At 44.9% G+C, this 18,881-nt stretch overlaps 1 protein-coding gene across 2 annotated transcripts in view; it reads left to right on the forward strand.

Moving 5' to 3' along the window:
- The window catches only part of Tbc1d1 (TBC1 domain family member 1), a 207,428-nt gene that overhangs the window by 56,181 nt on the left and 132,366 nt on the right, over positions 1-18,881 (forward strand). The window lies entirely within an intron of this gene.

The raw sequence follows: 18,881 nt of genomic DNA on the forward strand, positions 1-18,881 counted from the left end.
CTCTAAGGCTGCCCTCTCTGTAACACTTCAGGACTGGGGTTACTTCCACACCTCTACAGCCCAGCACCGCTGTTTGTCTCCTCTCTAGGACTCATATAGAGGGAAAAAATGCAGAGAGTGAATTTCAATGCCATTTATAAAATAGAATGTGTCAATACGTCTTGAGGGTTGGGCATATAATATAGTTCAGTGGTAGAAAACTTATCCCAACTTTTGGATAGCACTGAATTCAGTGTCCAGGACCAAGAACAAAAACATAGATACTTTCAAAGAGACCAATTAGCAATCATTTCTGTTTGTAGCATAATGGGGTAGGGCTGCAGACAAGTGGCCTACAACTAACTCTCTCTCTCTCTCTCAATTTCTATTACATTTAATTATTTATTTATTGTGAGTTGTCTGTGTATGTGTGTGTGTGCATACATGTCACAGTATGTATGTAGAGGTCAGAGGACATGTGTGGGTATCAGTTCTCTCTTTCCATTACTGGCTCCCAGGGATCAACATTAGATCATCAGCCGTGTCAGCAATTGTCTTTCCCTTACTCTGAGCCATCTGGGTGGCCCACACATCAGTATGAAAAGCAACGAGACTGACGTAAGACAGTCCAAAAATACATTAATTTGATACTTTCAATGCTGAGAACCGATTGTGGGTAAACATTTAAGGCTTTGTTTTCTGTAACTAAACCATATGGCTCCCTAAGGATGGAAAACTCTGTAGGTACAGCAAAAACACAGCAGTTAATTGCTTATAGTAGTCTCTAATCCAAGCCAAGGTATGTCAAGGGCTGGTCCTTGTGTGATAGATTGCCAGTACTCAGTGTATCTGTAGTATGTTCAGACCGAATCCATGGTAAAGTTATATGACGTGATATGGGTCAACTCTGCCAGAAGCACCTTGGATTCATTATGTGTTTGATTCTGAATTAATTTTTAGCCCATCGCATATTAAGAAACTTCCTGTTTCTATCAAGTTGACTGTGACTTCCCCACCACCCCCCTTTCAGTTTGCAACCCTCGATGAGGTTTCGACCCACAGCTTAGGCTGAGCTCAAGAAACCAGAACTGGCCTCAATATTGTGGGAGTGGGAAGATACCCAGTGAAGCTGTCCCTTATAATTTGTCTTCAGTTCCAGCTTCCCCTTCTGTTTTCCCACGAGCGGAAGCAGCACGAGTCCTCTCTGAGTGTACCTACTTTAATCTTGGACTTCCAAGCCTTTGGAACTAAGTATGGGCTGAACAAACCTCTATTCATCTCTTAATGTAGCCATCTCAGGTATTCTGTCATGGCAACGGAAAGGGGGCTGAGGCATGTTCCACTTCCAACAGATCCGAGGTGAATAGAGAGAGTTGAATAGAAGTCAGGGTGGATTATGTTTTATGTTTTTTTTTTTTTAAAAAGGTGGCTTTATTAAAGGGCAGTAAGGAGTGAAATCAAAAGCCAGTTAGAAATTAGAAAACACTGTTCAACTGAGCTGTATGCCTTGGCTATTCTGCACTGTTCTTGAGAGGTTTGGAACATTCTGCAGGTCTGGTGGATGGATGTTGCTTCTGTTGTATGGGTACGGGAAAAGGGGCTTAGGCATCAGGTAACTTGCCCAAATCTCACTGCCAGAGAAAGTGATGGTACTGAAATTCCCAGGCACGTCTGTCTGACTTCAGGTCTGGGCTCCTTGCAAGAGGTCATCCTGGCTCTCAGATCCTGTGTTAGGAGTGTAACAGTCATCCTAGCTCTCAGAGCATGTCTTAAGTGTGTAAGTTCCTTATTGGAACAGTGGTTTGTACCATCACTGTCATTTTGTTTAAATACAAGTGGTCATGTTGCTCCATTCTATTTCAGCTTTCCGTGCTCGCTCAGTCCTCTCAAAAGGAGGCCCGCAGATTCTGAGAGCATGGTTTATTCCTGTAGACAAAACAGGAGACAGGAAATAGCAAAGGAGAAGGGGGGAAAGGCCAGGGTCAGGTCAGGATCTTCCCACGTCTTCTGTTCCCAGCTCATCAGGAGACAAATGAAGGCATGAAGGAAGTCCTAGAAGCTAGGGCGCAAACGTACTTTCTTGGGGCAGAGGAGAAAAAAGAACATAGCAGCTGGTCATACTTCTAGTTAAAGTATCAGTTGTCTTAAAATGATTGCTTAGTCAGTGTTGATAAACTTCCCTTCTCCTTCTCCTTCTCCTTTCATGCCAGGGCCTTGGATTCGGTCCGAGGCTTTGATAGCGACCTAGGTAGCAGCTGGTGTCAATCTGAATCACCTGGGAGGCTCGTAGGGGTTCCTGTGTAGTTGCTGAGTTCCATGACATTGTGAATTTCCTAAATTACAAGCCTGTTAGCATCGCGTGTTTGTGGGTTTTGCTGATACTGGTGAAAGTGGGTGGTGGTTAAGTCTCTGAAGGTGCTATTTCACAAGAAGCCATCTAGATGTAGCTAGAGACAAAATAGGTTACATGTTCTGGGTTGCTTCTCAATGAAAAGATACTCAGAGCTAATCTCCAGAGACTATGCAAGTCTCATTGCTAGGATGCCCTACTGGCTCAGAGAGAAGATGTCAGCCTCTCTCCTGAAGACAAGTCATAAGATGGCTGAGAACTTAAGTGCTTTTGCCTGTGTCTCCCACTACCAAGAACCCACAGGGGCAGACACAGTGACTGTTCTGCCCACCATCAGGTTGAAACACTCACCATTATCCTGGAACTGATTCTGTGGTGGGATTTTCTATACAAGTAACGTTTTGTCTCGGGTCAGCAGGTCAAAGGTGAGTGTCTACTGGGTGTGGGCATCTTCTTCCACCCATCCATGGCTCTCTACTAGGTGAAATAGATTTCCTCTGCAAATAAAGATGTCATATTGAAGAAATGCTAGGCCCCTCTTCTGAAAGAGTCATATATCTCAGAACTTAGGCCAAGTACCAATAGTCACACCTTGGGTGACAAGACGGGAAACATTTCTGGAATAAAACTCCCTCATCATAATCAGCCTTTTCCCATTAAATAGCTATGCAGTCTTGAACAGACTAACTGCTTCTAGCTGGCCTCATGTCTGTCTGTCTGTCTGTATGTATGTATGTATTCATTCATTCACTCACTCACTTTACAACCCAATATCAGCCCTTCCTCTTCTCCCAGGACCCCCTGACATAAGTCCTCTCCCCATTCCACCTTCTTCTCTTTTGAGAAGGGGAAAACCCCATGGATGTTACCCCCCCTCCCCGAGTAATACCACCCTCACCCATAACGTTGCTGCAGGACTAGATGCATCCTCTCCCATCTATCTGGTCACTTAGCGCTATAGTTGGGGATGCTTAAATATGTTTAAATGTTTGCCATTTTAGTGCTTAAATTTATAGTTTTTAACTAGATGTCTGGTACCCAGTAAATACATATATGTTTCTGTGAGAGGAGAAACACAGTAAATATTTGTTGGATAAACAAATTAACCAACCCCTCAGCTTTCCTCTTCACCACTGTTTGTAGTTTCAGCTGTGTGAGAACTCCCCAGCTCTCATACCCTTTATTGTTTGGTTGTGAGAAGATTAGTAACTATGGTATTATTTGGTTACATGATTACTATTTTCTTAGGATTATTATGAGGATGCTAAAAACCCGACCAACAAAGGGAATGCTTCAGAAATGACTAAAGTCCACTGACAGGTGCATCTTGTGGTCAGCACAGTGTCACAGTTGTGCCTCTCTCAGGATCTTTAACATCTCCACAAAAGTCTCTAACCATAATCATTTAACTTAACTGTGTTTTGAGCAATGGACAGGAACTCTTCCAATACCTTTTTGCATATGAAGCCTTAAGACCTGGGATATGAAAGCACTGAGCATACTTAGTTGAAATTCTGCATGTTTATTAGATGGCAGTGGTTTTTCTTTAAAGATTTATTTATTTTATGTATAAGAATATACTGTAGCTGCCTTCAGACACACCAGAAGAGGGCATCAGATCCCATTACAGATGATTGTGAGCCACCATGTGGTTGCTGGGAATTGAACTCAGGACCTCTGGAAGAGCGGTCAGTGCTCTTAACTGCTGAGCCATCTCAGTAGCCTGATGGCTTTTAAACTTTTAAACTGGGTTTCTTCAACAGTATTGTTACTGAACAATTATGTCAAAGAACGATTGATAAATAATTAGTCTATAATAGCTGATCATGGTGATATGTTTCTCTCAGGCTAATAAATAAATAAAGTTAAAAAAAAAAGAGCCTTCGCTATGACACTAGGCAACCGGACAAGTGAATAAGAAGATAGCAAGTAAATAAAGTAGGGATAGGGAGATTCTATGTCCATTGAAAAATGAATAGATGATTAAGCCATGAAATAGTCATATGCTTGAACACATTTCAGCAGCTAATAATATAATGTCAAATATAAACAGTTTCTAAAGGACACATACACACACACTAATACTATATGTAGGGGAAATGTATAAGCAAAAATGACTATTTTGTATTATTGTGGATTGGTATTTGTGGGGTGAATAAAAATAGGGGGAAGAGGTGACCCACTTGGTGCACAATGGTGTTAACTTTTAAAGTGGTAGGGAAACCATAATTTAGCATGGGATCTGGTGAGATGGTTCAGTGGGAAAAGCGCTTGTCTCATAAGCGTAAATAAGGAGCAGAGTTTGCTGAGAACCCAAATAAAAAGCCAGGTGAGCAGAGAAGCCTGCTTGCAATTCTAGCACTTGGGAATTAAAGATAGGGCAACCTGTGGCAAGCTGGCTTGCTAGCCTTGCTGAATCAGTGAGCTCTGAGCTCAGCAAGTCCCCACCACAGTAAATAAAGTGAAGAGCCGATGAAGAAGACACCTGGTATCAACTCGCTGGCCTCTACACGCTCCCATACGCATCCACATAAGTGTAAACATGCACACACATACACACACCACATACATATATGCTCATGCAAAAAACCTGTATGTCTAAAAACATCGAAAACTGTTGTGACTGTGTAGTAGCTACATGGATGTCAGAGTCCATTTTCTTTTGCCACAAGAGAACACGCGTGGCTGCCTAAATTCCTAAACAAATGGAGATTTATTTAGATCATGTCCAAGAGGAGATAGTTATAGCTGGTGAAAGCCTGGTGTGTTCAATTCCTGATGTAGAAGCAAAAGGAGACCCAAGTGGAAGAGAGGAGACAGAGTCAATGTCGTGTGAGAGCCACTCCATGGCTGCCAGAAAGTCATTCATCCCTGCATCAGTGTGGTGACTCTATGACCCAAATGCCTCCCACCAAGCTAAATCCCGAGGGCCCAACACCCAGGCAATGGCAAGTGAATCCCAGCATGTGTTTTTGGAGGGTCAAACCATATTTGAACCATAAGAATGTATGTGTATTTGTCCTGGGCTATTTCATTTGGCGGGGGGCACAGGGGAAGGATTGTTTTACCAGTTAAGCTGTAGGAAGCATGAATGGTTTGATAAATTCTAGGGGCTGAAGAGATGGCTCAGTGGTTAAGAACACTTATTGCTCTTCCAGGGCTTGAGTCCCAACACTTATGTGGTGGCTCACAACTGTCTGTAACTCCAGTCCCAGGGGGTTCTAGTGTCCTCTTTTGGCCTCTGTAGGTACACATGTGATATACAGACACGTGTAGGCAAAACATTTATAAAATAATAAATCTTACCCAAAACAGTGAAAAATCCTGTCAGTACCTAATTCTAATGCTCTACAGATTAGGGACAGTCTTCCTCCTCTCTTATCTGTGAGAGGCTTTGGGATGCCTGGTCAGACTCCAAGCTGCCTACAGGGCCTGCCGTTGGCTTAGGACCCCTTCTCCAGCTCCCTGCCTCAAGCACTCAGCTGTGCTGTTTCCTCTTTGCTTGCTGGACTGTAACACGTCCCTTCAAGGGCAGGTGGTGTGTCTACCGTTGCACCCCGGGAACTGATGTGCCGTGATGAGCCATAGGCATTAGTAGACTAATGGATGGTTGAAGCCTATCCCTCGGTGGGGCCAGGATGTAGATGTGAAATTACCAACTGGTCCTCAGTTTCCCCTTCTTAGGAGGTCAGGAGGCTCCCTGTTTCATGCACTATGGAGATTTGGAACAATGCGTGGGGGGGCCAATGGACTTTGTCCAGGGTTCACTGGTTTCCTCCGAGTCTGACAGGCAAAGCACTCTGTGCATTATGCTCCATCACCACGATCATTTCTTATCTTCAAGAGCTGCAATGATTAACAAGATAATGGCAAACATCTGCCAGACACTAAGTGCTCAGGGAATATTGCTTGCTTCCCTCCAGAATAGTGATCTTCGAGAAGGCTTTGAGAGACCAGGCAGGCATCCATTCTTGATCTCTCCTCCGAAGGAAGGAACCGAGTCTGTGTTCTGGAAAGTTCTCAGGGCTTTGGTGATCTGTTAAGAGTGACTCTGAGTTTAACCATCAAAGATACCCGTGAGCTAGGGCCACCAGACCATTAACCCATCATGAGTTGGTTCATCTTAGATGGAGTCTCAGAGCTCAGGCTAGTCTGAAATCCTGTATGCAGCTCTGGCTGGTCTCGAATCCGTCATCCCTCTACCTCGGTCTTACAAGTGCTGGGTTTTCAGCAGTGTGCCACCATGGGATTCACTTCAATGTAAATGTCACAGCTTGGGAGGAATGTTGGAGATTTTAAGTCCATAATAACTTCCACAATAGCTACAGGGTAGATACGGATCCAGGTGTGATCTGCCCCTGAAATGAGTAGGTAGAAGCTGGCAGAACATCCGAGGCCACCTGGCCCCAAGCCACCCCTGTTCTGCCTCATCGAGAGCAAAGTTCAAAGGCTCAAAAGAAAGTTAATCCAAACCACAGAAGAAGCTGCCTGGCCCTCCTCTGAAAGCTGAGTTTATGTTGAAATTCATGAAAACATGAAACTTCACGTTGCTTGTATTATCGTTGTCACATTTGGGAAATTGCAGGTTAGAAGACCTACAATTCAGACACCACTGCATAAAAGCTCTTAAGAGGATGGATGAGACTCTAACACACATGGAAAGGAGAAGCCATTCTCTCTTTAGGTCCGCTCACCCCTGGTGTCTGTCAGAGCCAGTAGGAGCTGGTTTTAGTTCTGTTCTTTCTCCAGCTGTACAGAGAGGCCAGGGTGTGTGTGTGCAGTGTGCATGGGTGGTTTATTTTACAACCCAGGCAGGTGTTCTTTTGCTAAGCACTAAATCTCCAGAGACGACTGGAGGTTGTTTTCCCCCTATTCTCTCTCTCTTTCACCCTCCCCCTGCCCCTCCCTCCTCCCCTCTCCTCTCTCTCAGTTACCTACCAGGGACTAACTTGGGTTATGATTTCTGGAAAGTGTTCTTGCTCAGTGCACCAACAATCGCACCAGGAAGAGCCTGAGCAGACACTCAGGATGCAGGAGTCTGTGACTCACTGGCTTTTACCTTGAAATCTCAGGTTACACCAAGAAAGCAAAAACACAGCTTTAGGGATGACAGGGTGGCTTAGCAGGTAAAGGCACCTGCCACCAAGCCCGACAACCCCAATTCAACCCCTCAGACCATTTGGTAGAAAGAGAGAGCCAATCCTAGTAAGTTGGCCTCTGACCTCCACCCACGCCTTCTTCCCCTTGTCATGCCCCGGCACATACAATAGTAATGTTAAATTTTTAAAAGGATCGTGTTTTTGCATAAGGAAGCATGTTCATTTCAGACTTGAAAAGAGTGAACGTTGTCAGAAAGGACTCAGCTGTGGATAAAACCTGGGATTAAGTTTATATAGAAAGTCTTAGAAATTAAAAATTTTACAAAAAAAATCGTATTCAAAGGTAAATTCAACCACCTAAAACAGGAAACTTTGACCTGCTGAGGAGGGAGGGGAAGAGTTTGGATCGGGTTTTTATTTGCTAATAGACCAGTCAGGAAATAGCATTTCATACTTTTCCGTCTTTAATATTTGTTTTATATTTGTGTGGTGTATGTGTTCATGTGTGTGTTAGATCACATGCCAGGGGTTAGCTTTGGTACTGTCCCCCTTGGTTTTTCAGTCTTTCGCTGGTCTGGAACTCACCTACTAGGTTATGTGGCTTGGCCATTCAGGAAGCACCAAGGATCCACCAGTCTTCCTTCCTCCCCAGGACTCAGATTACAAACCTACCACCGCCTGGGCCTGGCTGGCTGCTGCTCTTTTGTTGTTGTTGTTGTTGCTGTTTTCTTTCACAGGTTCAGGGGATTGAACCCCGGTCCTTGTGCTTGAAAGGCAAGCACTTTACCGTCTGAGCCATTTCTCCAGCCCTCTTCTAGGTCTTTTTTTTTTTTTAAAGGAGGAACGTATGTTTTCCGTTTAGTAGTCATTATTTTAATGGCATTTAGTGCACAGAGAAATTTCATGAAACACAGCTGGATCTTTTCAAATGTTTCCATTATAAATGTTCACAAGATGTCTGAGATGAAAGCCGAGATCCTCTGTTTCATTATAACACAAGGTGTGGATGTCAAAATCTTTTGATTATAAATTTTTTACTGTTTTCTTTTATGAGCTCATTACTGCTACCCAGTTTTTCTCCCCCATGAACTTGAAATATGGATAGTGCTTTGGAAGGAAGATTATTTGCTTTAACTTTATAGACTGAGCTAAAAATAGATAAATGCTGTTTCTAGTTTTGGAATGCCATACAAGCTTAAAAAGTAAATATGCCCAATTGACACAGAAAGTAAAATATGGAGAAGAAAACAGATATTCGTAGCAAAATGTAATCAGAAGGTTGGTTTTGAAAAGGCACAGCATTTTGATAAATTGACTATTATTATGGTTGAAGAGAGAAGTTTGTTTCACAAGCAGTGTTCATGCTTATGTGTACACAGAACAGAGGCACTCCAGAGATGGCATGAACTTTATTCTTGAGGGAGCCTCTGGAGGCCATCCAAGTTCAGTCACTTCCTCCATTTTGCACAATCTTAGGGTTTCTAGGTAGGGTAGAGCCAGCTTTTAATTTTGCAAGGCTTTTGGAATTTAGAGAAGGCAGCTAGAGTCACTGAATATACTCAGAGTAAAGTTGTTGGCTGTTTTTCTGGCTAATAAGAATTTGAAATTCATCTGCAAGATCAACACATAACACTAGAGGCCTAGACCAGTGAGTTCAGGAGCTTGCCACCATGCCTGATGACTTAACTGAAATCCAGGGCCCTCATGGTAGATGGAGAGAATCAACTTCCATAGTCTGTCCTCCGTATGTGGGCCATGGCACATGCACCCATGGACAAAATAAAACCAGCAAACTGAGAGAAAGCCGGAGACCTCGATTTAAACACTGACACGGATACACTGAAGTATAGATTGAACAGTCCTCATCTGGACATCCCAAACCTCCTAATACGAATGTGATGCCACAAGTAGAGAATTCCGGACCAGTGTTCTGAGATGCTCACGGTCAAATGTAGATGTGGAAAGATGTTGTATGAGATTACCCTCATTCTGTGTGACATCACCATCATTCTGTGTGACATCACCCTTATGCGGTGTGACATCAGCATGCTGAGTATATAAGTGTAGTTGAACCAATCTAAGCTTATCTCCAACTAGCTTACAGTTACTGGGGCTAACCCCTAGTCTACTCTTCTAACTGCTGGCCTGGCTGCCTCCCCAGTGGTGTGTACCCCAGTTACTCGCTGTTTCTCCTGGCCGTGAGCTTGTGGTTCACCTCCCCTCACGGCGCCTTCTTCTCTCTCCCCTTGTTCTCCCCCTTCTCCTCTTCTCACCCCACTCAACCAGGTAACTCAGAAGCCTACCTACCTCTAACCCCTCCAGTAATTGGCTGTAGCCATTTTTAATTTAACCGTTAGTTTTAAATTAAGGAACAAGGATTGCACAACAAAAGCTGGTAATCGTGAGAATCCACTTGTAGGCCCAGACCTTTGGGTACAGAACTTAGCACTACAGTATAGAGCAACAGACCAAACCTCAACATTTTAGGTAGAGATGAAACGAAGTGAATTTTGTATTCATGCTTGAGTCCGTACACCCATACCCCCATCTAAAACACCTCTGATGACGGGTACCCTGCCTGTAGAAGGCTCTGCGGAAAATCACCTAAATGTATGTGCTCTGCCTCCAATTAAGTGCTCACCAGATTGTCTTCCCCTTTCCTTTAACCTCTCGGCTCTTCGGTTCCTGCTTTCGAAGCATCGTTGTCTTTGAAGCTGGCTCTGTTTTGTCACCTGGAGGCCCTGTTCTGACTCTTGAGAGACTTCAAATGCGAGTGCAGGTGTGTTCTGGAAAAGAAGTCGGGGTTGAGGAGAAGTGGTGGTTTCTAGAGTTAAAGAAAAAAACAACAACAACAACAACAAAAAAAAAAACAGAGCACAGTCTTGTAAATATATAGCAACTCATAAAAACAGGAGACAAAAGCACCGAGAGAGACCCATCCAGGATTTGTATTTGACAGCTTGTTCTGTCCTGTTTTGCATATGTCTGTAACACGTATCTGAATGCAGGGCCTTTGAATCATTTGTTTTCCCTACAATTTAAAATTGATCATCCTTGGAGCAGGAGTGATAGCTTGGTGGTTAAGAGTGTTTGATGTGCAACATGAGGGCTGGAGTACAGATTCTATCACTCACATAAAATCTGGGTGTGGTCCTGTGCACACCTGTTATCCTGCATTGAAGGGGGCAAAGACTGGACTGACGATGGAGGGAAGGTAGCCGGGGCTCGCTGGCTACCAAAAAGCACAAGCTCACTGAGAGCCTCTGCCTCAAAGGAACAGGTGGAGAGTGATAGAGGAGGTACCCCACATCTTCTTCCGATCTCTGCAGGTACACACAGATGCGCGCAGATCCGAGCATCTGCTGAGCATCACCACAGCTCAGTGCGTTCTATGTGTCATCTCATTCATGCCCAAAGCCACCCTTAACAGCAGGTGCTATCCCGATAAAGGCTCTAGGTCCTGACTTGCTAAGGTTGTTCAGCCATCACCATACAAAGTGAGTGTGGAACTGAGATGTGACTCATGTAGTAGGAAAGTTTGCTTCACAAACCTTTACAACCAACCTTGCTCTCTAATTCCAAAATACTTCATCACTGCAAAGAGAAACCCAGCACTCATTAGCAGTCTCCCCATCATACCCCCAACCCCTGCTCAAACCCTGCCCTGGTGTTGTCTGACAAGACTTTTCCTGGGGAGGGACAATGTCCACATCTACTCGCCCTGGGTGGGGAACCCATAGCCAAGCAAAGTATGGATACCACCAAAGTCCAAATTGATGAACTAATGGCTTTTATTGGGGTTACTTACTGGAATGTGGATGAGGGGTTCCTTACGGGGACAGAAATGACTCAAAGACATCTATATCACCAAAGTCCCATCCCCCAACATGGTGACAGCTCACAAAATCTGGGAACCTGGAACAAATTACAGCCTGCAAGCAGCTCAACAGGTTAGAGGCTGTTCTCTCCAGGCACCTCAGCTGATCTGTTTCAGGCAACTCGTCTGCTCTCTGCTTCTTCCAACCCAGGTCTGGTCTCAGAGTCTTCTTCGCAGCTTTTCTGGCCTGAGAGTGACTGACTGCAATCTTGATCATTTACATTGGGAGACAGGGGCCTAGTGAATCTGATTGGTTTCAGGGACTTCCTGAAGCTATTTTGAGTTGTTTATTTTCTGGCTTAAGAAGCTTCAATCTAGGAAGAAACTGCTAGAGATCTGGGTAACCACACTGACCCACTTTCTCTCTATACATACCTGCTTTGGACATTTCATATAAATGCAACCACACTAAATATAGTCTTTTGTGACTATATGTCAATATTGCCTAAGTCTACCCATGTTGTGCATAATATTCCTTCGAATGCATCTTGCTTAGATTGAAGTGTAGGACATTAAGTTGCTAATATGTGCCTTTTAAAAACTGCTGTACAGTAAGTGACATTCATGATTCATGGGCAGGTTTTTGTATAGTCATCTGGTTTCCATTCATACACAGGCATTTACAGTCCTGGGGTTTGTCTTAGTCAGTGTTCTATTGGTTCAAAGAGACACTATGACCATAGAAACTCTTATTAAAGAAAGCATTTAGGGCTGGAAAGATGGCTCAGGGGTTAAGAGCACTTACTGCTCTTCCAAAGGTCCTGAGTTCAAATCCCAGCAACCATATGGTGGCTTACAACCATCCATAATGAGATCTGATGCCCTCTTCTGTTGCATCTGAAGACAGTTACAGTGTACTTAGATACAAAAAATAAATCTTTAAAAAAGAAAGAAAAGAACAGAAAGCATTCAAAATGGGCTTGCTTACATTGCAGAGGTTAAGTCCGTCATCAACAAGGCAAGGACCATGGCAGCATGCAGGCAGATACGTGGCTGGAGAAGTGAATGAAGGTTATACATTTGGATTTCCAGGCATCAGGAAGAGAAAGTGAGATGCTGGACCTGGCTCCAGCTTTTGAAACCTCAGAGCTCACCCCCAGTGACATTCTTCCTCCAACAAGGCCACACCCCCTAATCCTTCTCAAATAGTTGAACTCTCTGATGACCAAATATTCACATATAGGAGTATGCCAGTGGACAGCATTCTTATTCAAACTACCACAGAGTTTTTCTGTACTTGCTATTACCCTTAGGAAATCTTTTTTGAAAAATTGTTTTAAAGACATTATTTTATGTCCGTGTTCCTGCTTGTCTGTATTTGCACCACACGTGTGCAGGTGCCTGAGATGTCCAGAAGAGGGCGTCAGATCATCTGAAACTTGAGTCACATGCAATACCCATTTGGATACTGGGAATAGAACCCAGGTCCTCTTGAAGAGCAGTCAGTGCTCTTAACCACAGAGCCAGCATTTCAGTCCCACATATTTTCTTTTTCTAGAAACAAACTTTTTTGACTAGAAGAGATAACACTCATGTTGCCATTTTACTAAATCAATGTCTCACCTCTCCTCTCCTCCCCTTCTGCCCCTTCCTCTCATCTCCTACCCCATCTTCCCACTCCATGTGGGCCATCTCCTCCAAACCTGTCCTGTCTAGTTCTGGAAAGCCTACTCCCCCACTTTTATTCTTACCTTCTGAACAGTGCCTGACATTTGTTTTCCAGCCCAGAAGGCCATTCTGTCTCTGCAGCCTGCAGTCCTCATCCTCTTGTGAGCATGCCTGGAAGCCTTACCTTTTTCTTGGCATTTTACTCTCTGGTCCCAGTTTGCACTTCCTGGCTTTTATCCTCCTTGAGGGCAGGATTGAGGTCTGACTCACTGTCTCTATTCCCTGCGAAGATTCCCTTGCCTTTCACTATAGGTACCAATGAATATTCATATATGTGAACAGAGTAAGTTCCCTGGCTAGTTGCCAAGTGGTTCTGATTCACTGGAAACCCTGCTGAATTTCCTTGTACAATTAGTCTTACAATGGTCCTATTTTTAACCAGGTCTTGTGGTAAGGAAGGAGCTGGGGAGTGAGGTCATGCTTTCTTATGCTCTTTACCCTCCCAGGCCTCCTCCTCCTCCTCCTCCTTTGGATTGGAGACATGCAGCCTTCTGCCATCTTTTCCTGAATACGCAGGCCATTTCCAGTCCTTGCTTCTTGAGCTCTCGAGTTAACAAATGGCACCGCAGGAAATCGAAAAGTTCCACTGAACGCATAGCAAACAGCCCACAGAGTGGGAGAGATGTCTTTGCCATTTATATACTTTTGCCGTGGGCATGGGATGGACAGCTTGCAGAGAGCCACAGAAATCAAACACCAAGGGCAGAACTTGGCAGAAAAGCTGGGCAGGAGTGTCTGGGCTTGTCTGTGGGGTATGGTCAGGCATGACAGGAACAACCTTCTTCCGTTCTGCAGCCTGCCTTCTTTTCATGTCTCAGGAAGACTGATAAGGTGGTCCATCCGACCATCCTTTGGAACCACCTTGCATTTTCTGGACGGACACTGTCAACCAGGGCTATTTGATTAGTCTGTTGCCCACAGCACAACTTTCCTGTATTAGTGACTATGTCCCTTGCTGCAACAAGACACCTGATCAGATCAACTTAAGGAAAGAAGGAAGGAAGGAAGGAAGGAAGGAAGGAAGGAAGGAAGGAAGGAAGGAAGGAAGGAAGAAAGAAAGGAAGGAAGGAAGGAAGGAAGGGTCTGTTTTGATCAGATGGAGGAAGGGAGGGCAGCCAGAATGTGAGGTGGCAGGTTACATTGCATGCATGTAAAAGCTCATAAAAGCTGACACTCAAGTGGCTTCCTCTAGTTTCTTCAGTGTGGGACCCTAGCTCATGGGATGGATGGTCCAAACCTACATTTAAGGTGGCTGGTCCCAGCTCAGTTCATCTACTGAAACTTCCTAATAGATGTGCCCAGAGGTGGGTCCCTCAGGTGATTCTAGGTCCTATCAAGTCGGTAATTCCTACCCACTCCCTCCCCTTCTTATAGAATGTGGAAGTGACTCTCAATCCTGATAGATCACTTACTAGAATACGCATACGATGCATCTCATAAATCTTATCCAAGCTTTAAGCAAACCTAGAAGTCAACATCAATAATAATCTCTCTTCTCCAGCCAAATTCAGTTGCCTGGCAACTGACTGGATAGAGTGTGCTAATGTCAGAGCATGTGTTCTCTTGAGACGCATTTCCTATCCATTCGTTCCTTACTGTTTCCCTCGTGGCTCTCCCAGGACCTGTATAACTCACCTTCCCTTTACAGTTTCTAAAAATTTGATCTTGGTCTGAGAGCGACCAAGTTACCTGTTCTCCCCCACCTCTATGACACGTGACTGACAGCTAGACAGCTAAGGACCACCAGCGTCCTGGAGCCATAAGTTCTGGCTGCATTCAGATCACCTGGGAGCTGCTAGACTTAACTGCAGCCTGTGATTGCTGCCTATAGAATTCCATGAGGGTGTGGGGTACACATTCTCCAGTAGGCATATTTGGGGGTGTCAGGGGGCTATATGGTTTTCAAATGAGAGGGAAGGTGGCATTTTAAGGGAAATGGCTGTATTTGAATGTGGGATGTTAATACTTTACTTTTAGTGAAGTTCCAGACGGTAACAGAGAATTTCTTTGTGCAGTGTGGTTGGTTTGTTGCATGTTGCCAGTAAACTAAAAGAGAGTCGGGGGGGGGGGAAGGACTTTTCATGTGTATTTCTCAAAATGCTTGGTGTTAACATGCCACACGTCCCTATCAAATCCACTCAATGTGAAAGCCCCTGCTTTCCCATGAAAGAAATATTGTCTGCTCCTGGCCCAGGCCATGAGACCTGGCTCAGAGGGAGGCCTTTGAGTATATGAACTTAGGGCAAGTTCAGACTGGAGTGTGCCCGAGCCTGTACCCTGGATGCACATGCGTAAACCTGAGTCCGGGATTAAACGATGAAGGCTTCCTGTCTGTTATTTCACCTGTTGGTACACTTTCTCCTCGTAACTCTTACAAGTCAGAGTTTGCTCATATCTCCCTACCCCGCACGCACCCTCTTTTTTTGTTGTTGTTGTTGTTTTTTGTTTTTTTAGAAATGCTAGGGTTTTAATTACAAAGCTCTTGGTATATTACCTAGGTTGGCCTCAAACTCAGGAAGTCTCCAGCTTCAGCCTCCCCAGTAGCTGGGAATACAGGCATGTGCCAGCACACCTGGTTTAATATTAAACTCCTTATTCTCTAGAATGCTATGTAAACTCTCTTTAGCAGCCTCATCTTCTTTAACAGAAAATTTAGCCCCAGGCACTTCCATTTTCCTTAGACAACTCTAGGATGTCCTCTTCCATTTTCCAGAGTGGCTTCGGGATGCTGGGAAGTTCTGGAGTGATGGCGGGTGATGACATCCAGCGAAGTCCAGCTTTTCTCCTGCGGTCCTTTTCAACCATTGACTCACATCGAGACGCCCCAGTGTGCCCCCCGGCCCCAGCCCATACTTCCCACCATCCAGAACTCACTTGAACCATTTCCTCAAGAGTCTGTTGGTTCATAATTCATTCACAATATACTTTAAAGACCAATGCTCATGTGTAAACTAGTCACTGGATGTGTCTAAGAAAAAGACAAGTTGCCCATTTTTCTCTGCCCTCAATCTGTAGAGACTTCTATGACCTCAAAGGTGTGGGGATTTTGTTCTCCTAGTGGGCAAGCAGCTGACATTGCTGTAGAGGGAACTGGCTGAATGTTCTCTAACCCAATTCCGTTTGGAGCTGTGTACGTGGCTGTGTCCAATACAACAGAGTAGAAACTCAGTCCTTTAGATATCCTGCCTCCAATCAGAAGCCAGCTTGCAGCCCTAGGTTGGTTATCTGTTTTGTTTTTTTTTTTAGACACGGGGTCTTTATAGAGCTCAGACTGACCTGGGATTCAGGATCCTGCCTCAGCCTCCAGACTGGCGGGAATAACAAATGTGTGCCCCCTCCCATCCCAGACTTGTTCTACCTGAACTTCTGACCCAACTTCTAGAAATTAAGTTTCCCACACCTGCCTCCTCAGGTCCAGTTAATTTGGTGCAACTCGGGGAAACACCAGCTATTAACGGATGATTCTTTACAGCAGTGGCTCTCAACCGTCCTAACACCGCGACCCTTTCATATAGTTCCTTATGTTGTGGTGACCTCCCCCCAACCATAACATTATTTCCATTGCTACTTCGTAACTGTAATTTTGCTTCTGTTATGGATCACAGTATAAATATCTGATGTACAGGATATCTGCTATGCTACCCCTGTAGGGTCTCGACCCACAGGTTGAGAACCACTGCTCTATAGGCTACAAATAAGATGCCAGAGTGAATTTTGGGGGAGGCACGAACATTTGCCTTTTCTAAGCCTAACACTCCTGGAACCTCCATATGTTCCTCCACCCCAAAGCTACGCCCTGCCCTTTGGGTTTTTATGGACCCCTCTTTACATGGTGATGATTACTAATAGACTGGGAGACCCAACAAGGCTTGTCTATGTTACTGTTCTTCACGGCCTCTCAGAGCAGCAGTCCTTCCTCCAGAGATGGGGCAGGCCCCATCCGGAATGAGGGAGGTGCTTTTGTTTGCTTGTTCTGACCTGTCACTGGACAAGAACAGATAGGTCACAGAGCTCATTAAGGCCAGATCCATGCAAGGATGTGGGGGGCAGGTAGAGTTTCTGTGACCTCCTTTGGCCGAAGAGAAATCCATCTCTCCAGTTGCCCTTTGGAAAGAGCGTATATACCAGTAACTGTGGACAAAGGCCAAGGCATCCATCTCACAATGAAAGTCCTGACTGAGCAAGGCTGAGTGTCTGGGCTGCTAATGGACTGACAGGCCGTGCTCAGGTTGTTGGTCCGCTGCTCACCTTGAGGTTGCCGAGGGAGGCTCTCGCTTTAATAGAGCTTTGAGCTTTCTTCTTTTCTGTCTGTTCCAGAATGTGGTGTGGTGACAGGAGGACGATGTGGCGGAAAGGCTGCAAAGCCCTTTCCATCCATGCTTCTTAGTGATCTTCTAGGGATGTCACGGAATAATGAACGAAGACCCCACAGGTCCCAAAGATGCACCTGGTTCCTTTGATTATGACTCTGATTGAGCCTTGAAACATTCTCACTCTTGATTTTGCCCACGCCTTTATGGCTTATCTCCTACACGTGTACTTTACCAGGAAGGGGAAAGAGAACACAGCCTTCTGTTATTTTGCATGCCCTTGGGCAATCGCCCCCAAACTGAACTGGCTTCTTTCCTTGCATTAAGAAGCAAGATTTTGCTGAAAGGACCCAGATATAGCTGTCTCTTGCGAGACAATGCCGGGGCCTAGCAAACACAGAAGTGGATGATCACAGTCAGCTATTGGATGGATCACAGGGCCCCCAATGGAGGAGCTAGAGAAAGTACCCAAGGAGCTAAAGGGAACTGCAACCCTATAGGTGGAACAACATTATGAACTAACCAGTACCCGAGAGCTCTTGACTCTAGCTGCATATGTATCAAAAGATGGCCTAGTATGTCATCACTGGAAAGAGAGGCCCATAGGACTTGCAAACTTTATATGCCCCAGTACAGGGGAATGCCAGGGCCAAGGTATGGGAGTGGGTGGGTAGGGGAGTGGGGGGGGGAGTGTATTGGGGACTTTTTGGTTAGCATTGGAAATGTAAATGAGGAAAATACCAAATAAAAAAGATTAATTAAAAAAAAACCAAAAAAAAAAAAAAGAAAGAAATAAAATGTAGAAGGGCTGAGATGTCACTGAAGAGATTAATTCATCAAAAGGACTGACTCCTGCTTTGGGACACTCATGCTGATGTACAGAGTGGTGATCAGCTCTGTGATGGGGAACAAACACCAAGTCACTGAGCCCCTAAGGTCCAACTCTCCCAAGGGGTCCTGAATCCTAGGCACAAGTCTGGGTTGGCTTGGAGGTGATTTCTTCTATCACATCCAGGCCTGGGATACATGCCGCTCAACCTCACTGCCCTCCTGAAGGCACAGACACCCACTTAGGCCCCTGAGTTCCTGCCCACAAGATTTGCTACCAATCAATTTGGGGACAACTTGTTAAGTGGCAACAGATAACTAACAATTGATAAGATGCCAAATATTTGGTGACAACTAGAATACATTGAAGGTCTTTCACAATCTAAGTGGAAAGAGGATTCATGGGCTGGGTTGGCCAGCGGGCGGAGGTGCGGGGAGCACTCCTTTGCATCAGGTACTGCAGACCTTTGGACTTTTATTTTCTCAATGTGGAAGTTGGGAGCGTCTGGATTGGAAAGTCAGTTTAACCCCTGTAGCAGCCATGATCTCACCCTGCCCCACTGCCTTTACCTCCAGGTTGGAGAGGCCCTTTGCCTGTGCACCATTTCTGTCTAGGTAGCTGGGTTTTACGAAGCCACACCATACATACAAGGACCAGGGGCTGGGTAACACTGCTGCATTTGTCCCCGGCTATCCGGAGAAGTTAGGAAGAAACGCAATGGGGTTGGGAGCAACCCTTGGAAATCTGGGATGCTTGTTGTTTCAGCTCT

The sequence above is a fragment of the Mus caroli genome, unplaced genomic scaffold, assembly GCF_978045245.1.
Source record: "Mus caroli unplaced genomic scaffold, Mus_caroli_1 scaffold_4, whole genome shotgun sequence".
NCBI classification, from domain to species: domain Eukaryota; kingdom Metazoa; phylum Chordata; class Mammalia; order Rodentia; family Muridae; genus Mus; species Mus caroli.